The 20,741-nt window shown below is 36.4% G+C and overlaps 1 protein-coding gene across 1 annotated transcript in view; it reads left to right on the forward strand.

Moving 5' to 3' along the window:
* Positions 1–20,741, forward strand: part of LOC139137784 (calmodulin-binding transcription activator 2-like) — a 99,381-nt gene that overhangs the window by 35,327 nt on the left and 43,313 nt on the right.

The following is a 20,741-nucleotide window of genomic DNA, read 5'->3' on the forward strand; positions in this document are numbered from 1 at the left end:
GCCCATAAGCTCATACAGATATGAAATTTCAATAAAATGATAGTTCACTGTTCGTGGTAGATAGGTTTAGGATAAAGATATATTTAACATACTCCTTTTTGTCACAGGTGTTGATCAATGATGCATCGCTGGCTACCGGTATACCGGTATGTGTGAGGCAGCTCACAGAGACTGACTACTTAGTCTGATATGATTTATCTCAACTGAAAATTTATTGATTTTTTTAATTTATTTCCATCTTTTCCAGGTAATTTAATAGTTTTATAACTTTATTGCTTACAAATCTTGCTCAAAGTAAAAAACTACCGAAGGTGGGCGGTGACGTTCCATGACGCAATCACAAGAATCATGGGATTGCAATGGTGGCATCTACCGGTATGCAGTCAAAAATTTTATTCTTATTGTACTGCAGTGACACTGCATTTCAGTGAGCCGCTTGTGGCCTGCTTTGGCAACCCTCTGTGCTTTTAATAGGAATCTAAAGGAAAATACCTTGTATCAGATTTCATCAATGCTTATTTGTGAGTACCGTTACATCCCATGGTGATTTTTAAAATAATGTAATAAAAATTATCAGTGTACTGTGATTATGAATGACCACTTTTGAATTAAAATGTCGTCTGTTAGATGTGTACTTTTGTTGATAATATTGAAACTATGGCTGAGAAAAGGACAATTTAGGAAATAAAAAATAGTCAATTTAAAAAAATGATCGCTCAAGAGATTCATTCAACAGCCAATACTGGTTTGAACAAGAAGGGAAATTCACAGTTAATAGCTTCATTGACATATATTAATTGCCTTAGAACAGCACCTGCCTATTAGAAACAGTCCATCCTTCAAATTTAAATACAGCTTGATTCACAGAACCCTGGGCCCTAGCTGCATTTAAATGAGTTGAAAATTGATGCTTAGCAAACAGACTTCTTTTCAATGTACAACCACTTTGCCACCATTTTCCGAAAATAGCGCGTCAGCCATATTGCCATATGTACAGATGTGTTTTAAAATGTGCATATCACATTTACAGCCATACTTACATACATATAAGGTGCACACATATATATACCGGTGCTAATGATAAAAAGAGAAGTATTAAGATCAGAGATGTGTGTCCTCCAGTATTTTAACAGTTTTACATAGTGGATTAGGCTTGCCAGAGTCTAGCAAAACAGTTATTACTGGTACAAATGTTTCAGGAATACTAGACTAGCTTTATGCAGGATCTTCTACAAACACTCAGGGTGTTATGTAGCAGTGGTTTTGGAAAATACCACGTGATGACTGGTTTTGCCCTCCTCTGCATGAATGTATCAATTGTGTCAATTGTGTGTCATTTGAAATGTCAGCCATATTGGATTGTATCTTCAAACACTCAGAAGTGGAAGAACTGTTGACAAAACATTCAACACTGCCAAATGTCAGGACATGCAGACCTTAGAGTGAATACATTTACATTATTTGCAAGTGAAATGATGAAATTCAAACTACCGGTAATAGCAAAAGTTCAAGCTTTGGGCTCTCATTAGCTGAAACAGGGTGGTTGTGGCTGGAGGACTGTTCCTAAACTTGAGTTTCAATATCTCCAAACTGCATTTTATCAGTATATATATTAAAATATTGTTTTATTCAACTTCCAGACCATGTGCATACCAGTACATAATCATGAATAGTTGCTGTTAGAAAGCATAGAAATTCATACTGAACTCAGTGCAGGTGTTTTATCAGCTTCATCTCTGAACAAATTAAGTCACTGAACACAACTTTCAAACAAGAACGAAGAATTAAAATCACATAGTACACCGAATGTCAACAAAAGCTGTAGTGCGACTCAGTACCAGGAAGGGAGGATGCAGCTTTCAAGTCAGTATGTTACCATGAATACCAATATATTATTGACACAAACTAAGCCAGTTTAGATAGGTATAAGTAGTTCTAAGAGAGTGTTTATCGCTGTGGTATTGGATGTTGATATGATCACCAATGGATTGAAACAACACCAACCTCTTCAAAACCACCTAAAGCACATATCATTTATGCCCTCTGGGGTCAGAGGTCATCCAGCTAGTAATTCAAATACTTAAGATGTGATCCTCCCTCTATTGTCCACGTGCAGCAAGCGTACCCGAGGGTCACACCCGGGAGATTGATGTGAATTCGTTAGTCTCATTCCACAACGCATCCGAAGATAGTAGAGTCGGTCATTGTACTACCCAATTAGCAACCAACATTGACAAGATTCACAGGTTGAAAATCACCAAGGAAATTAAGCCTGTGCAGAGATTAATTTGATTGGTTAGATTGTACAGGTACCCTGTTTGCATCTGTTGCTTTGTAATGCCCTACCAAGCCATCTATGGTTGCTGCGGAATAGGATACACATATGTCTGTTGCTCTATACATGTAGTACCATGAGATGCCGTAGAAAGTTTTGTGCAACATACAAACATTACATATCAAATTACCAAATGATAGCTATTGCTGTCTTTTCCCAGTTTTAGAAAATTCAATGAATTTATATCTATCTCAAGGACACTGTACCTACAACAACCAGGGTTCCCAAGCATTTGTTAAGTATACTGGTACATAATCAGTGGTTGAATTTCTATTTTGGATCCTGATAGATATGCAAATGATGCTTCTCAGAATTTTACATATTGATAAATTCAGAGTAATATGAAATGATACGGTATATGTTTATGAAATGCTGCATTTTATTTTGATAGTTGATATTTTAAAACAAGGTACAACACTGACTTTTGCAATCATATTAGCATCCTTTTATCCTTATTGTTTTATTCATGTGTAAGTGCTAATCAAGTACTAATCATGTCAAAAGACCAGAGCAGGAGAAGGTTTTTAACCCTTTCACTGCTATGGTTTGGCCCGAACCCATTGTTACCAATGTGGAATGTGGACCTCTTGACAGGGAATTAGGGATGAACAGGTTAAGTATGCTGAATATGATTAACATGAATAAGCAACATTTATGCTGTTCAATCAGAGTCAGGCTAATTTGGTCCGGGTACAGTTTAAGTTTAGGCTGATGTGAAATTTGAGTGGCCAGAAAATTTGGTTTGGGGTACATTGCTTGTTTGACAGTACATGTAACTGTCTAGTGGGTGCCAAGTTCTCTGTTCAGGAAGAATTTTTCAACCATGCTATACCGGTAGTACACTTGTTGCTAGGACTACTGTGATTGTTGTAAGCAGATCTCTAAAGAGCTGGTACCACAAAGTCCCAGTTACCACAAGTCTCAGAAGCATAACAATTATCTTTGTATATTTGTACAGTTCACGGGTTATTGCTGTTTATGAATTTTTCCCACTTTTAAATCATATTTATCACCTACTACTTGATATCTGCTCCTGTGCTATGACCATTTCTTTTGAAGAAACTTCTGCAAACAAAGTTTGAATTTTTTATCACTGCGTATGGAGATTTGTTGTCTTTGGTGGCAAAAAGTGTAATTTGACATGAATATACCAGCACATACCGAACAGGGAGTTGACTGATATATAAAACATGTTTGTGGTAGCATGGCTATACAACAATGCTTATTAGTAATCTGTTAACACAGGAACTTTAAAAGACTTTCATCCCACGCTGGCAAGTAAACCTCAAGGGTCACATCATCTGTGTACGTGGGAAGATATTGAACTCAAACTCTTCTTGGTAGGAAACAATCAACAAACTATTTGTATGGTGAACGCTCAAGGTATAAACCATTGTTGGCTCAATGATTAATAGCAGGGTGGTTTTATTTTTAGATTGTGGAAACATTTCCCCATCTCAGAAGAAAGGCAAAGTTCATCTCATTACGTGCCGATATCTTTTTTCCAGGGAGGAAAGAAAAACAGAGATAGCTGAAAAACAGGGATCTACGTCTCTGGGTAATAGGTTTTTGTGGCATTTACCTGGTTATATCTTCAGCATCTTGAAACGACCTTAAAGCGTTTTATACCTGAGTGGTTTGGTGTGACATTTAGAAGCCGTTCAAAACTTAAGAAAGCGGCTTGCGCAAACACAGACAGCCAAGCACACACTCGGCAATGTAGATTGCAATCTGCCAGCGTCGTGATTGAGAAAACGGATTATTGTGTAGACCATCATTTCAGGCGGCTTTTACTTCCCACAGAAACTGTAATGATAACGATAAGATGGATTACAGTCTGTACTTTACTGTACTAAGGATTCACTCTCTCTCATTAGTCACATATCCATGTGTTCGGGAAGTGCTTGGAAAAAAGAGCCGAGATTTCGTAAGCTTTCAGTGAAAGTATCATGTATTCCACAGTATACTGGGTATTAATTTTATCAGGGGATGTTTTACTCCAAGTACCGATACATTATAATTTGTATTACAGTAAAGAATGGTGGTTTACCGGTACCTTAAGTATTAAAAAATGGTTAGAACTAAAAGCAGAACGGCACACTGGACCTTTGATCTGTTCCCGCCCCACTCTCAATAAAAAGGTCTGTGCTTGCCTTGGATAATATCGGGTTTGGGCCAAACCATAGTGCTAAGAGGGGTAACTTTTTACCACCAGGTTCATTAGGTTGCTATCAGCAAGTTGGTTTATAAAAATAGGAAAACATAGATATCCTATATTATATCAATATGATATTTTTAAAAGACTTGATCAATATAAGACCTTTATATACACCTATCAAGTCATGATTTATATAACAGACTTTTCTTGCTTTAATACACATAAACAAAGACGATAATTTTTTTTGACTTCACTGTATATTTCATTACAGCTGGACATCCTGAAAGTTTATGTATGTCACTGTGACATTCATAAAAGGGGTCCAAGAATTCCTTTCCCATATTTGTTCAAGAATTCTACGCACTTTCGTTTCCATGCAGCTGCACTTGTCTTTGCTAGTTTGATGTAACCAACAGGTGTCACTCTCAAAAGTGAAGTTCATATCATACCGTTACAGTTTCTATTTAAAGGGATGTCAAGGAGATGAGCAATACTGCAATTCCTAACCCGGGGACATCCATCTTGCATGACCTAGTCAGTCGTTGAATATTTGTCCCAGTCAGTTGCTGAATGCATTAATTGTGTATTCTCTTCTGAAATGGCAAGCAGTACATTTTAGAGCTACGAACCAAATTTCTCAAAGTTCCAAATGCAAATTGGCAGTCAGGGACAATTTTGAATTTAAAAAACTGAGACACATCTCTTTACTTTTCAAAAGCGATGAAAAGAAGTCCAGGGTGGAGTTTATGAACCACTAGTCCAATTATATTTCAACATCCAGTAATGAAATAATGTATATGGGAGAGGCAGGTAGTGTTTACTGGAGAGTCTGATTTGTGTATTGTAATCTGAATGCCATATGGATACGTATCAATCAGTACAATAGATATTGCGTACAATTAAAGCAGTTGACGACAGCTTTTCATCAGATTGCATTTTCAACCTACATCAGGTTAAGTACAACAACTGAAAATAACAATCATTGACGCAAATGTACGCATTTGCCAGCCAGTAATTGAACTTGCATGGTACAATGGCTGACTAGCACAAATTGCGAAAGCAATAGTTGCAGTGTTTGATGCAAATAACTCTTAAATTAATCATTAATATAAACGTGCATTAATGTTAATATTCAAGATCAATTCATCACCCAGTTTGGTTAAGGCAAGACTTCACCAAAGTACAGGTCCAACCATTATTTGGAAAGTGCAACGAAGTCGTACAAATTATAAAGTGACGTTGTGAAAAGTTGTCTACGAGTACAAATATGGTATTATCAAAATTGGATTCACTGTACCGTATTACTGCACCTACATTTATGACCACCATATGTCATAGTTTTCTGCCTAATTTCTCTGTTGCCAAACATATCCCTATTCAATTTCTCATCAACTTTTATTCCAGTTCCAATAAAGAAGCAACATATAAACTAATGAAAAAATGAAAATGGGAAATTACATGGTCATTAGTTCTAAATTTAATTATCTTCAATGGAATGTTTTATAATAAACCGATATAACTGAGAGCAGCTGCAGTAAATCTTGCTAGAAGTCTACTAAATCATTTTGTCGGTTGATTTTTCTCAAATTTTGAATTATATTTGATTGTTCCGTTTCCCAACACACTGTCAGAATGCATTTATCTATAATTCAACTTTAGAAAATGCACCCAGTCCTTTTTGTGTGTACAATGTGGTCAAGAAAATTCCAGTTTCTTCATTTGTGGTGACCACTTGCACTGCAGTACCAGTAGTCAGTTTGTACAAAATTCAACATTCGACTACTAGCTATGTTTATCAGAAAAGATGTATGTTTTTAATAGCAGTGAACCTTGAATCAAAGGCAGTTTGCAATTTGTTATTTGAGTATTAGAAAATTCAAATTTACTGAAATTGATTTGTACATGTAAATGGTAAATTTGAGCTTTTGATTAGATATGTGGTGGGTAAGATGTTCCTTTACCAGAGGACCTCCGGCATTGCAGCTTTGCTTCCGTGGTACACATCATGTTGACAGAGACAGAATACTTCTTATCAATGGATGCAACACTTGATCTGTAGTGCGCAATAAGCAAGCCTTTTGTTGCACGACTTCAACAAGCAGTAATCGAGCAGTAATATGGTACAATATCATAGTCGCTAGACATCAGGAAAAATACTATAATCAAAAACAGAACTGAAAGTTTGGGCTATGATGGGTATATCACATTGAACAATAAATTCCAGCAAGCACTGAAAATGACATAACCTATGGGCCTTTGTAGATCTCACAGAAATGTGAGATACATTTGGAAAAGGATATCTTCATTTTCTGCCATGTTGGTAAATCTCTGCCGCTATTCTGTGTGTTATTCAGATTGCCTGGTAATGGCTAATTGGACTCTAGCACTGGTGAGGGAACTTTTGCCAGTTGTGTTGTACTGTTTCAAATTTTAAGTTGAAATTATAGAAAATGTTTTCTAGGATGGTTTCCAGCTTAGCAATTTCACTGTAATTTGTCTGTTATTTCTCTGCCAGAAATTTTTTGTCTGATGGTACAGTCAGCGGACAGATGTGATGGATCATCATCTTTGATTGGTTCTAAACATCAGTCTGAATTTGTTGACTAACAGACGTCAAAATCGGCAGGTGCTTGATTTTTTACACCGGCTGGCCTCTAATGACTCACTTAGCAGGTGCTCAATAAAGATGAGACATTCATATGTCTCCATCTTGGCTGATTCCCCTTCCATCATCAATGTACGGTAAAGAGATGAGAAATCAATTGTTTCAGTTAACTGCTTTGGTTGCTCGTAATTTTGTCAGTACCTCCTCTAAATTTCCAAGTACATGTATGTATTTCACTGCCGTCTGCTGTCGCCATTCTACCGGTAGAAGTCTTCAAACGACTTAAGTAGGGCTGGAAACAAATCTTATCTTAAGAGTTTCTTAAGTGCATGACAACTCAAGTACTATCAGCTTAGCCAACCTGACTGATCACATGTACCATACAGATATCGACTTCTCTTTTCCAGCTGTAATCTCAAACTTTGTAATCCAGGAAAACAAATCCCTTTTCATTTGCTTAATGTGATAGATATAGTACCTTGAGCTGTTCCTTTATCACACATTCTGAGGAATCACCTGTCAGTGTACCGGTACAGTAGGAATTGAACACATGAACATCAACTTTGCTTTCTGCATTTCTCTGTAGCATCAGTCAGCATCATCTATTGTCAATCCATATTGGATTCTACTTCTGTAAACAGATACTTGACTATAGAGTGCAAACAATACATACCAGTATATTCAAATTTTTACATATTATACATGATGATACGAATGATGATCAAGCAATAAGGCTATCTCTCTATTTAATCATTATATGACCATAGATTGTAATATCCCGACATATGTCACATTGTACGGTATCATGTTTTACTGATATTTTGTATATCACTCTATTGAATATGTACTTGTATATCCATACTGTATAAGAGCACTTCAGCAAATACCACATACCAATTCACAGGTGTGTGGTGTGTACCAGGGCATTGGCGTATTTGCTTTGTCAAATTAACTACTTATCACCTTCCATAGTGCCCTGGTTTATGATTTAATAAGTGCTGACATTGGACAAGTGCACCCACCCAAATGCTAACAGTGCTTCCCTTCCATGTTCAAGTGTTATCACCAATGGCGATAGGTACATGTGTAGTTCTTTATCCATTTGAAGTTCAATAGCAATTCAAGACTACATGTGCAAGTGTGTGAAGTCTTTTTGTCGCATATCAACAGTGTGAAAACAGTATATGAATTGTAGCTTTGAGAATGACCACAATCTAATGTACATTTCACACTTACCTTACAGTATCAGCTTTGGATTAAAATTAGACACCATTCAGAATGCTATACATTGTGAAACTTGAATATGGTCTATTGATGATAAATCAACATACATGTATGTATTACGCCAACTGCTAACTTCAGGTATGGGGTATGTGTACACATGTATTGTGTTTGTGAGATAGGGAAGTCTGACACAAATTTTTGCAAGAAAAACAGGTTTAATTTGCTCCATGAAATTGTAACTTGAGGCCTTTGTAAAATACTACATGTACCGGTACTGTATACAGCTAAAAACTGACCTACTTTAAATCCACTGCTGTGAGAAAAGTACCCAGTATCAATTTACAAGTTTGTATGAAATAGAGAGCACAGTGCTTGAGGAACATTTTATCACTGTTATTGAAGAACGCCCTATTGAGAGACAGAGTTATGAAGCAAAACGTAGCATGTCCAAAGAACGCCCTATCTAGAGACAGAGTTATGAAGCAAAACGTAGCATGTCCAAAGAACGCCCTATCTAGAGACAGAGTTATGAAGCAAAACGTAGCATGTCCAAAGAACGCCCTATTGAGAGACAGAGTTATGAAGCAAAACGTAGCATGTCCAAAGAACGCCCTATCTAGAGACAGAGTTATGAAGCAAAACGTAGCATGTCCAAAGGAGTGACACCTTTGGATTCCTATTAACCCTTTGAGCACTGTAATTTTTTACCACCAAAATTTTAGTGCAACATTCTACTAATTTTGATGAATTTTTCTGTAATTTTTTTGATAATTTTGGAGTAAATGGATAACACATTTAATTGACTACTTTTTCATCAAAATTTAGCAACTATCTGAGAAAACTTGACTAGGGTTTATTTTATAAAGGCAACAAAAATTGACTGTGGCTCTCAAAGGGTTAATCTTGGGGCTACAAAGAGCAGAATGATATCACGATAAAATTGAGTGGATGCACGTATCAAGGATAGTACAGCAGTGACTTGAGCCAAGTAGTGTGGTATCACTGGCATTTTATCACCGCTATGATCTTTTCAGGTGGGACATAAAGATGTGTAAAGGATGTTTATGGAGTTCTTTTACGTCTTCAAAGTCTTTTCAACCTCATTAAAGACGATTTACCTTCACAGACAATCTGTAACCTCATTCCCACAAGTTTTATGTACTGTCGTGGTATTCTCAAGTCAAAACAGCATTTGTCATGAAACTGTTTATAGTGTAGGTCATAGAATTGGGAATCCAAACATCATGAAATTCTGACAGTCACTGAAGGCTGCAAACTTCAACCATTTAATGTAATCGTCTTTTGAAATGACAACATAGTCAATCAACTTAAGGTCAATATTGTTGATCACCAAGGTACCCATATTGCACTGTGTTTGTATTGTCGACTGCTGTTGCAAAAATCACGACAATTTTATTTCACTTGTACTTCTTTATTTTATCACTGCTACAATTTTCAAATGAAACACGAGATAAATTTTAAGGTTTCCAACGAAGCATTGGTATAAACTAAGCTGAAAATGTGCTCGTTTTAATGGAGGACACTCCAGTCTTAATCTGAAGGTTGGTTACTTTGAACTAGCTACACTGCTGTTAATACTTTCATTGACACTCTGGCCTTACAGCATGTCTCTTGTTCATGAACACTCCTCCCACACACATGTATTGTGGCATTCATATTCGCAAGAACAGCAGTCTTCTTCACACGTCACGATGGAAATGTCTATTATTAATATTGTATAATATATTTCTCAAAAGCACATGATACCTCATCTCAGTGCTCTGTACAACAATATAAATCACAAATCACCATCTCTAGAAGAAATAAAATTTTAGATGGCGTTTATAAGACAACTGAGAAGTGAAAGACAGTGCTGTCGAAGGGAAGTTTATTCCACAACATTTTGGCAGCCACTGAAAATGCATGAAAACTGTTCTTCTCTCCCTGCCACATCTACCATGTACATGTAGTACTGAGCCAAAAGTGGAGGTGGCTGGTTTCCATGGTAACTAATAACCCATTTAAGGCACTGCATTGTCTCCCCTTTAGATGGCACTCATTGCAGATCACATTTATTACCAATGATTAAAATTGTGTGGATGCGGAATCTCTCTCACCAAATTAGTTTTCTTTGTTCAGGGCATCGTGATGACCCAGTGTAACCTTGCAGTTCTGAAAGGATTTAAATTTACTCTCCCCCAGGGCAATTGTTAAAAATAAAACATTGCTGGGAGTTTGTATGAATTCAGAATGTACGGTAATAGCCCATTTATGCGAGGAAACTAGCTAGGGAGATAGCTTACACGTATAGATTAACCTATTTGCAGTATTTGTCAGAATAATAACACTGTTTAAAAGAAAACAAAAGATAAGCTTTGTCTACACATAATGAAGGTGAATCTATTCATATTCATACTGTCTATGGTCTATTAAGGAAAATATTTATAAAAAACATTGTCACTGTACATGTATCGTATTGAAGCAATTGTCAGTGGTATATTATAGCATTCACTGTAAAAGCAGCAATGAGTGACTAAAGACATCAAATTAATCAGTATAGTAACTTCGTTTTTCATGGAGCATTGCTAGAACAGATTGTAGTTGAGTATTAATCACTACTTCTCACTCTCAATAGTTAATCATTCTAAAGAAAACGGCAGGTTAAAAGACAAATGTCTTTTCGTTCTGATGTGCCCTACTTCTAAGAAATGCATGGCAGAAGGTATTTCGCTAAGAGAGGATCAAATAATAGACGCTTGTTTGGCCCCCCTGGAAAAGCAGCAACCAAATAAAGCTAGCTTACATCACATGGTCTCCATAGCAACAGGTGACTGTCACCATGACAACTTGTGGCATTGACGCCACCTGGTGGTGTTGCTGATGTCATAGCCATGTTGGAGTAATGGATCAATGGACTCGAAAGAAAACTACAAGCAGTAGTGTAGAAAAGAAATCAAAATGCGTTATAGCAACTGGAAATGGATGGAAATAGGAAATATAAAAGTGTGCTAATTTGCACACTGAAGGGTGTGCTAGTAATGGGTTTATTTCACTGAGAACGGAAAGCGATGAATAGATATGCCATGTGTGTGTTGCTGCTAAAAGCTGATATATATTAGGTCTTGTGTGAAGTTAAAAGACACCAGTGTACAATCATGTCTCCAGACAATATGAGTAAAGAACACTGACTGACATTCAATTCTGATATTGGCTTTGAACATTTCTTGATTTGTTGACTTACTAGTATCTCAAAGGTGTCGGGAGATCAGTTTGTGCAATAACCTACTATTTTGATGAAGTTGTTCCAGGCTGAAGACAAATGTATTTTTTTGAAGATATTCCCATATGGAAATGTGTCTTGACTTTGCGACTTATCTCCAAGGTATTGGTAGATCAGTGTCACTTTATGTCATATAAGGACCAACATAAAAGTGACTGTACGCTACTTTTTTGATGAAAATGGGAAAAAAACTATCAATCTTGAAGAAAAAGAATATCAATTATCATGTTGATTCGTACTCAATGCTATATCATCATGTGATCTGATGCCGAACTGAAACCACACTTGGAAGATGACACACTACTCACTAGTGCAAGTTAATGAATAGTGGTACAGTACATGTATGCACTATAGTTGTTAGAATATACCGGTATAAGCATTTTAAATCAATGAATGTACTGGTACTAGCTTGATGTCTGTTGAAAAGGTTACGGGCACAAATTCAGTCTGAACGAGAAACATGAAGATGTCTTAAGATTATATAAAGCTGTTTATACCGTTCTATGAGTATATATGGTCACATTTTTCCTAACTCATAGAATCCTCTTTCATTGTACTCAATGATAATACTGGCTGGTTTGATGACACGACAAGCAAATTCTAAAATAAGACCAAAAGTAGGACTTTCCAAGAAATGAAGCTTTTATCATTGCACAGTAAATGTCATCTTTGGAATATGAAGGGTTAAGCTGTGTTTCGGATTGAAAGGTCACTGCAATCTTTATGAGACATTAAGACAGTCATTGAATTAGAGGGGATTTTTCAGTGACAAGCTGATTTGGATTATACTAAATTCAGTCATGGACATGTTTATTGGTTCAGAGATTTCCTTCAGAAATAATCTGACAGTCAAGTAATTCTGTTATTATCTGCCACAGCATTTATGGACCTATTAAAGATCAGATTTACTCTGCCCATATATTCAATGTTTCCAAAAATCAATTTTTACGACGTTAAGATGAAGTTGCTACTACTGGATTTTAATTTCTGTACCAAATCTGATTTAGATACATAGTACTTTTTTAAGTCAGTTTAGTCCCTTTTAAAAGGGAAGCTGTGTTTTACAAGCAGCTAGCACTTGCAATATTTGGTGGCTAGGCTGGAGATCTATATCATTTCTTAGAAGCATTCGGTTTATGGCATAACCATCAAATGATAAATGACAGCGTTCATGGTTTTGAAATTATTTCTCCACCAGGGGAGCATGTTTTATTTATAAGAAATTGTTCTTCTTAATCAAGTTCACAATGATCAAAAGTTTGATATTCAATCAAGTTCTTGTCTCTTATTAAATTGGAGCATTTTTGAAGTTGTCAGATGTCTTGAACTTTGGTATAAAATCATATATCAGACGTTCTGACTTATTAAAAGAGGTTGTGGAGGTAGTTTCCAGGATATTACTCCCACTACATGGGAAAAAAGATATTTATGGAAGGCAACATTGCATTATTTATTAGGACTAATAATGAAATACGAGTCACCGATACTGATAAGTCTTCAGCATATTACTGGCCAAGTTGCATCTGCTCACTTGTTGCCACGGCAACTACTGGTACATGCAACTTTCAATGGCCTTTCAATTTTTTTGCACACGCCATGCTAGTGATTGGCCTTAAAAGAAATTTGCTGGAAGATTTAGATTTAATTATCACAATTCTTATCAACTATATTGACATGCTGTCTTTTCTTGATGTTAAGATGACATTTGATTTAACGACAAACAGAAAAACAATACGACGTGATTAACTAGTAGAGGTTAGATCATAAAATGCCATGAAATAAAAGCTTTAATTGAAAAAATTTGTACAGTGGGAAAAGTCAAACAACTGTATTGAATCAAGTTATTGTTTCACAAGATATGAAGCGACAACGCAGTAAAGGTGCCTTGCTGTTGCTATGGTAACAAAATACGATAGAAACTTTCACTTGACTGACAGGAAATGAAAAATCTCGTTACAACTAATATTTGATGTTTCTTAGTAAAACTGCCAAGAAGCAGTCACTTTGTATCAACCACTGAGAGAATGAAGATGGTTTTATTGTGTTAAAAACCATGATGTGTCCATGACCACACAATACAGGCCTGTGTTTAATGCTGGATATTGAATATTGATGTGTTGTGAAATAGCAACAAGTGAAAGTAGAAATGTAATTTTCCCTTTTAGTGTATCCGCTGAACAGTAATGACATTGTCATTAAGACTTGCACGATATCCTGCCCTCAGTTGGGATGCAGCACTTTTCCCATTGTTCAGTATGAATTACTTCCTTGTGATGCATGATTTTAATGATGCGGTCTTTGTAGTGTCTCTGCTTGCATTTCTTTGATATACCCAGTACCAGTGTCTGGCTGTACTGTTAAACTAAAGTCATTTCAAAGGCAGACCTATATTTACCTAGAAGATGTAGTGGTAGTGTTGTCCCTCCCCCAAAAAACAAAAGAAAATCTATCTCAGTGTCTGTCACCAGTTTCAGATCAATTTTAACATACAGTTGTTCTACAAAGTTGTATTTGGTTCATGACTTGCCCACGCTGGAAGTTTTGGTAGCTGATATACCCATTGCGTAAGATCTTTACTGTATTTCTCTTTTTATACCATCAGGTAGTTAACCTCACTTTGTTGCAGTTAATACATGTACATATAGTATGATGTACTTTTGTTTCTGGTGAATGTTTGCACGTACCGGCATAGTACTGTACACTATTACTGGTTGTTCCCATGGTGATGAAGATTACATAGATGATGCCATGTATATTTCAATATTTCAATTCATCTCCGTAAATGTCATCAAGTCGCAAGTTGATTGAGGCAGGAATAAAGTCATTAAGTATTTAGGCTTTCAAGCCAACCAGTCCAACCATGTAAAGCTGTGTTCAGTATCAAACACTAAACCGTGCTGTATGTCTTTTGTGTTGCAACCGTTATCATATTTAAGTTTTGCAATAGAGCTCACGTTGTACCCAGTACTGATATATACCGTACAAGTAGCAAGCAACATGCTGAAACACATTGGTGGATATTCACAATCCGTTGTCATGAATACGGTATATCCTACTAGATCTGCCAATCAAATTATGTTACATCATCAGTTCCTCCTACTTGCATAATTATCCTTCTGGTAAATCTCAATTTCAGATCATACCATGTCTGATAATCATGTCTCAATCATGTAATATTTCATACTTTGTATCCCAGTATGCACACATCAATTACGTGTTCTTCCATATTTTGTATTATGTGTTTAAATATTTTAGAAATTCAGTTCTGTAAACACCAATCCTTCTCTGTAGTTATGTGCGTCTAAATGGCTGTCAAATTTAGTCTGCATGATCCCTGGTTCTGCCACAACCAACTCCATGACGGTTTAACTTTTTGTTTTGGATATGCAAGCTGTTCCTCTGTATCAGAAACTGGAGATAAAAGGGCCAATGCACAGCGGCAACGTTCCATTCTGTTTCTATCTGAAAACTCTGCTTTGCTAATCCCAGTAAGTCAAATGTCCGCTCTGATATACCACAATACGGGTACATGTACATGCTGCTGATGTATGTGGTAGGAGTGAATGACTATGTCATCCATGTTTATATTGGGGTTTTCTTTCGGCTGGTGATCATACAAAGTGCACATTTCAGACCATTGTGTACCCTCCAACAACTGTAGCTATCATTATAATAACCTTAAATACCTTTTGTCTTGTGCCAGGGGGGCAAACGACATGATAGTGCAATGCATTGTGGGTAAGAAGTTGACTTCTCACCATGCAGCAAGAGATTGGGATTGTGATCTAATAAATGTTTTTTAATGTTTAATGTTAAGTGTTTCCATGACAAAGAGTTCTGTATGATTGTGAAACTTGCTAAACTTATGCTCCTTTTCAACTTTTCAGTCATTTCTGGTATAAAATTCCTTCAAAACTACTGGTACTTTTGCTTCTGTAATCCTATGTGTTTTATTTGTAGAAATCCGTCATATTAAAAATATGGTTGACTGCCTTAGACTTTCATGATTCACTTAAGTGGCAAAATGATATTTTATTAAGATACTGACAACTGCTTAATGGGCAAAAATGGCACTTTACAACTTTGCATATATATTGAAGTGTTGGTTACAGTAATACTTTGCCAAGAAAATGACAATCAGAAACACATCTTTGCAATTCTTGGGATGTTTAACTGCATTGCTACAGAAACAGATCAAAACTTTAATTGAAGATTGTTTTCAATGGGAGAAATGCTTGTTGTTCTAAATTGATCAAAATAAGTGAATTTCTTCTATATATTTTGTGAATATTTAAGATAAAACTTGTTGAGATGATAATTTTGGGATAACATTTTGGATAATGTATAATAAGTTAAAGATTCTTCAATGGAACACAATGTGTATCTACCAGTAGGAGGGGACTTTAACATTGTCTAGTTCAGTGTATCAGTATAGTATGTTCCCCTACTTTGTCAATAGCAAGAAAAAAGTTTCGTTGCCGTGAAAAGTTCACTAGGGCTTCCTCATTTTGATGCATTATTTCTTTTCATAAATACTCAGAGAAAATCAAGATATTTGTCTTAGCTCACTTTGAACAGTACTGTTGATGTTATGAACTGGCACCTACGGAGACACAAAAATTCATCATTGACACTAGACATCACATCGACGCAGACCCTTTGTGATTTCACAACGATGGCGGCTATTTTCCATGCCTATTTACTTTCATGCAAAACCGCTTTTCCGTCATTAGGAAAATGCCATGTGTTCATCTTGGTATGACGTTGGTTTTCCTCTCATCTCTCTTCTCCTGGAAAATGAGGATCAGTCATCCGGCTGATGGAGTTCATCGGGAATGCATGGATGAAGTGACGGAGCAATCAGGGAAATAATCCTGGCTTGGTTGTTGATTCCTGTCATCGGAATGGTTGCTGTTGTCACCATATCAACAGATTAACAGAGAGCTGAAGTAAAAATCCTACATAGATGATATCACAAACTTTTAATAAAACACAACCGAATGAAAATATTCATCGTATAACGGTATACCAGGCAATTCCTTACTTTTGAAATTCAACACTTCATTACTTTGTCAAAATGGTTCTGAATCAATGGTTATTCATACATATGCTACACGACTGGTGGAGATGAAAGTTTAAATACTTTGCTACTTCTGTCATAGAGTTCAACAACACTTTCAGCCTGTCTCTCTCTATCAAGGTATAGCTTTGATGTATGGACCCAGTGTTGGATAACTTTAATAATCCTTTTCCTGCCAGACAGTAATAACTGTATCACTTCCCCATCAGCCAAGTCAGTAAAAAGCGGTATTGAGCCAAAACATGATGTATTTTCACCCACTTGGCTTGGTCTGTTATAGCATCTTTTGTCCAAAAAAAATCAAGTTTACAGTATTTATCTTTTCTAGAGGTTTCAAATGTACAGTATTATGTTAAAATACACCGTATGGAATACATTGTGTTTCATTAATTTTAACCATCTTGACCTGGTGGTGAAATATGGACTTGGCAGGAAAAGGGTTAATGATGGTGTTGTTACAAGATGTTTTATCTTCCCTTCCACATTACACAATTATGCAGCTTTCACCATTCAACAGGTGCGTGATTGCTGGATCAATTGTGACATTTTCAAGTGTATGTCTTCATGTCTCTGTTCTATTTTACCCTTTCTGAGCTCACAGTCCCGCCGTCACTTGATGGAGAGACTGTGCTCAGCTAAATTTGATACCATTGTAAAAAATATCATTTTTAGATAGTTTGTAAATACTTCCGAACATTTCTGTAGTTTTATAACACTAGTTTATTGCAATATTCTTAAACTTTAAACTTTGCTTGGCCCTCACACCCAAAGGTTATTAGGGGTCATCTCGGGCTGGTGTTTGACAAGCAGCTTCTGAATATACCTTTTGAAAAAACACCAAGTGAATGTTCATGAAAAGTTTGTCATGTAAATCCATTGTTACAACAGTACCAGTACAAGTTTTGTTTGATTTAGAGCGGCAGATTGCAAATATACATAAAGTATGTGATGCATATAAAACAGTAAAAGGTACTGAACCAGAACAGAAATGCAATGGAATTTTCCTCTCATCATGCATATTTGATGAACTCTTGACAGGTAATTTGTAATAATATTGTGCAACTTTGCATGTTATTTGTGTGTACTGGTACGTTGTGAAATTCAGACAGGTATTAGCAGTGACAGTTACAGTGTGTAAAGTTGGGAAAAGGGAACACACCCTTGTAATGGATCAGCTTTTGAAGTATCCATTGGCTCAAGACGAACTGACAAAGCTTCACTTCTTCAATATCTTTATACTTTGATTCACGGCTGAGTGGACTTATATTCTGTGAGAACTGTGTTCAGATACCTCAGCTTGATGAAATTTTGTGATTTACACTTGTAGCCTGTGCAGAGTTCTTGATAGATTGGAAAAATCTTTCAAATGTTAGGTTCATGACAAAATTGAAGCCAGATGTTAGTGCCATCAAATAATACATGATTATTAAACTACTTACAGTGTACCTGCCACAGCAGTGAGCTTGACTTTGCTCTGTAATATGCATTGTGATTGGTTAAAAATATTAAATAATGTTATCTATTGGTTGTTGAAACTTTTCTTACCAATCTGAACATCTAGCTGATATAATACAACTGCAAGTCATAGGTCTTTGTATCAACAGAGGCAGCTTTAGATTCCATACTGGACAATTCAATATTGTAATTATGCAATATTTGTCATACCAGTATTCTCATACTAAGATGAACTTGATACCAGTACACTTGTACCGGTAGGGAATTCATGAAAAGATACGGTATGCGAGGCTAAAGATCCTTTTGGAGAACTTGACTGCAGTGTGTACCTGTAGTTGACACCTGTTTGTTCTGTCCATTGATTAAAATGTAACTATCATGATCATTAAACTTGTCGTTTGCCAGTAAAAAGTATGTTTATCACTTCTTTTATTAATTTTTTATAGAGACGACATATCACTTTCATTTTCTACTCTCGATACTCAATTTGTACAAGGCACAGACATTCCTATCCATAAGATCAAATGACACTCTGTAATTGAAAACTGTATAAAGGCCAGCAGATCATTTCAAGGAGTTTGAAATTGAAACATGTCACATGATGATGATCTTTGACCTGATCTTTGACCTGAAATGTGGTTTTCGTCAGTTCGTAAGTTCTGTAAAGTTGAGGGTAGGAATGGGAAACTGATGAGATTTGATTATCCCAGTGATAATAGATGATGGTAGGCCTAAAGACTGTTACGTTTGAGAGTCCAAATATATGTCCCCCACAAGGTGCATTCTACCTTAACCCTAGCTGCCAGGGTGATAAAGTTAACCCTTTTTTGTCGTTTGATTTACAGTGGGAGAGCTCATTTCTTTCTGTAAAGTTCCTGTAGCTTTGCATGAGAGGGAAGTGTGAATAGGTTGAAACAATCAAATTACCAGAGTGTGATAAAATGTAGATGAGACGGATTAAGATGAGGAACTCTAACAAACACAAATATCCAAAAATGGTACCTGTATTTTACTTTAAAATGTGAGATTGCAGAAATTTAAATTTAAAGAGGAAGTTACAAGACCGTATACGCACAATATGGGGATTACTGATGACGCAACCATTTGCGTACACTGGGCGTGAGTTTTTGAATTCTCATAGCATCGCTTTGACTGTATGATAAATTTGAATAATCCTGATGGGCACTTTCATGACATATGCAAAGAGGGGTCAAATGGTCGTACAGGGAACACATCTTGAAAGATGTGTGTTCTCTGACAAAAAACAGAACATTTTTTCAGTTTATTTCGGACTCAAGTTTAGTCGCTATATATTCACACACATCATAATGCAACAATAATCCAGCTTTTATAGGGGAAGTTCCTGTTTAATCAAGATGTATGGCCTCAGAACATTTGATATTTGAAGAAATACATGCAAAAAATGTACAGTGATTACTGAGAAGTGATGCAGAGCAGAACAGCAGACAAACACTGTACCGCAATCTGCATCATTGAAATATCGATGAAAATTTTTATTCCAACATTCCTGGATGCGGTCAGTGACTGCTTTCAAAAAACAGCCATTGCATTCAAATACTTGTGTTTCACGTGACCATCCTGCACAGATCAAAAATACCAGGACGATTGCTGTCGCACGTTTCTAGATTGAAATTCAACCAAAAGTTGTGAAGACTTAAAAAAAATGGCCATCACATGCCAATCATGCCATGCATAATGTATAGGTCATCTTCAGTTTCATCATTCTCTGTATTGAGATCGTGTACACTACCTCTCACAGGAGAGATATTGTTGATGTGCCGTAAACTATGTGAAGTGAATAAGTTTTGTGACTTGACCGATGCCCAGTAAGTAATTGCTAGCCATAGCACAGGCATGATTAAGATTTTAATGCAATATCCATACATGTATGCTGCTCTTGAAAGTTTCTTTGTTCCCTTTGCAAGCAGTGTTTACCAGTATATTGGAGGTAGTGAGAGTTAAAGCAGGTACTGTACTCACAAGGGGAGGGAGGGTTAAAGCAGGTTCTGGGGAGGGGGAGGGGAGAGGGTTAGAGGATACGATGCAATTAATCGTTAAAGACATAAAGACTTCATGGAATTAAAATTTCCTGCAAAACCAATCAATGATGTCACTATGTACAAGAGAAAAAGGTTCATTTGTAATATCCATGTACCGGTACATCATTTATAACTAGATAAAATCACAGACGTATCAATACAAGGTATGTATATACCAGGGTACATGTACTTACAGTAACATGATACAGTGATACGTCCATGAAGCATACATACTCCAGGGAGTCAGTGAAGCCCGTTTTCCAGCACTAGATGGATTTGTCGTATAATATTCTATTAACACTCAGTCTGTGTAGCTTGGATCACTGATAACATTGGCATGTGTACCAGTACATGAGATCACAGCGTGGTTATACATTACCAACATGAGAATCATATTGATGGATTGTAAAGGTCACCTGAAGTCATATTTCCAATTTTGTTTGTTTCATATTTGGAAAAATGAGCCCCCTGTGGCGTGGTTTAAACTTTACTATCCATTGCTGTAGAAATATCACTAACGTGCAGTCAGGAAGTTGAGAATGAC

This window comes from Ptychodera flava, chromosome 7 (assembly GCF_041260155.1).
Source record: "Ptychodera flava strain L36383 chromosome 7, AS_Pfla_20210202, whole genome shotgun sequence".
Classification (NCBI taxonomy): domain Eukaryota; kingdom Metazoa; phylum Hemichordata; class Enteropneusta; family Ptychoderidae; genus Ptychodera; species Ptychodera flava.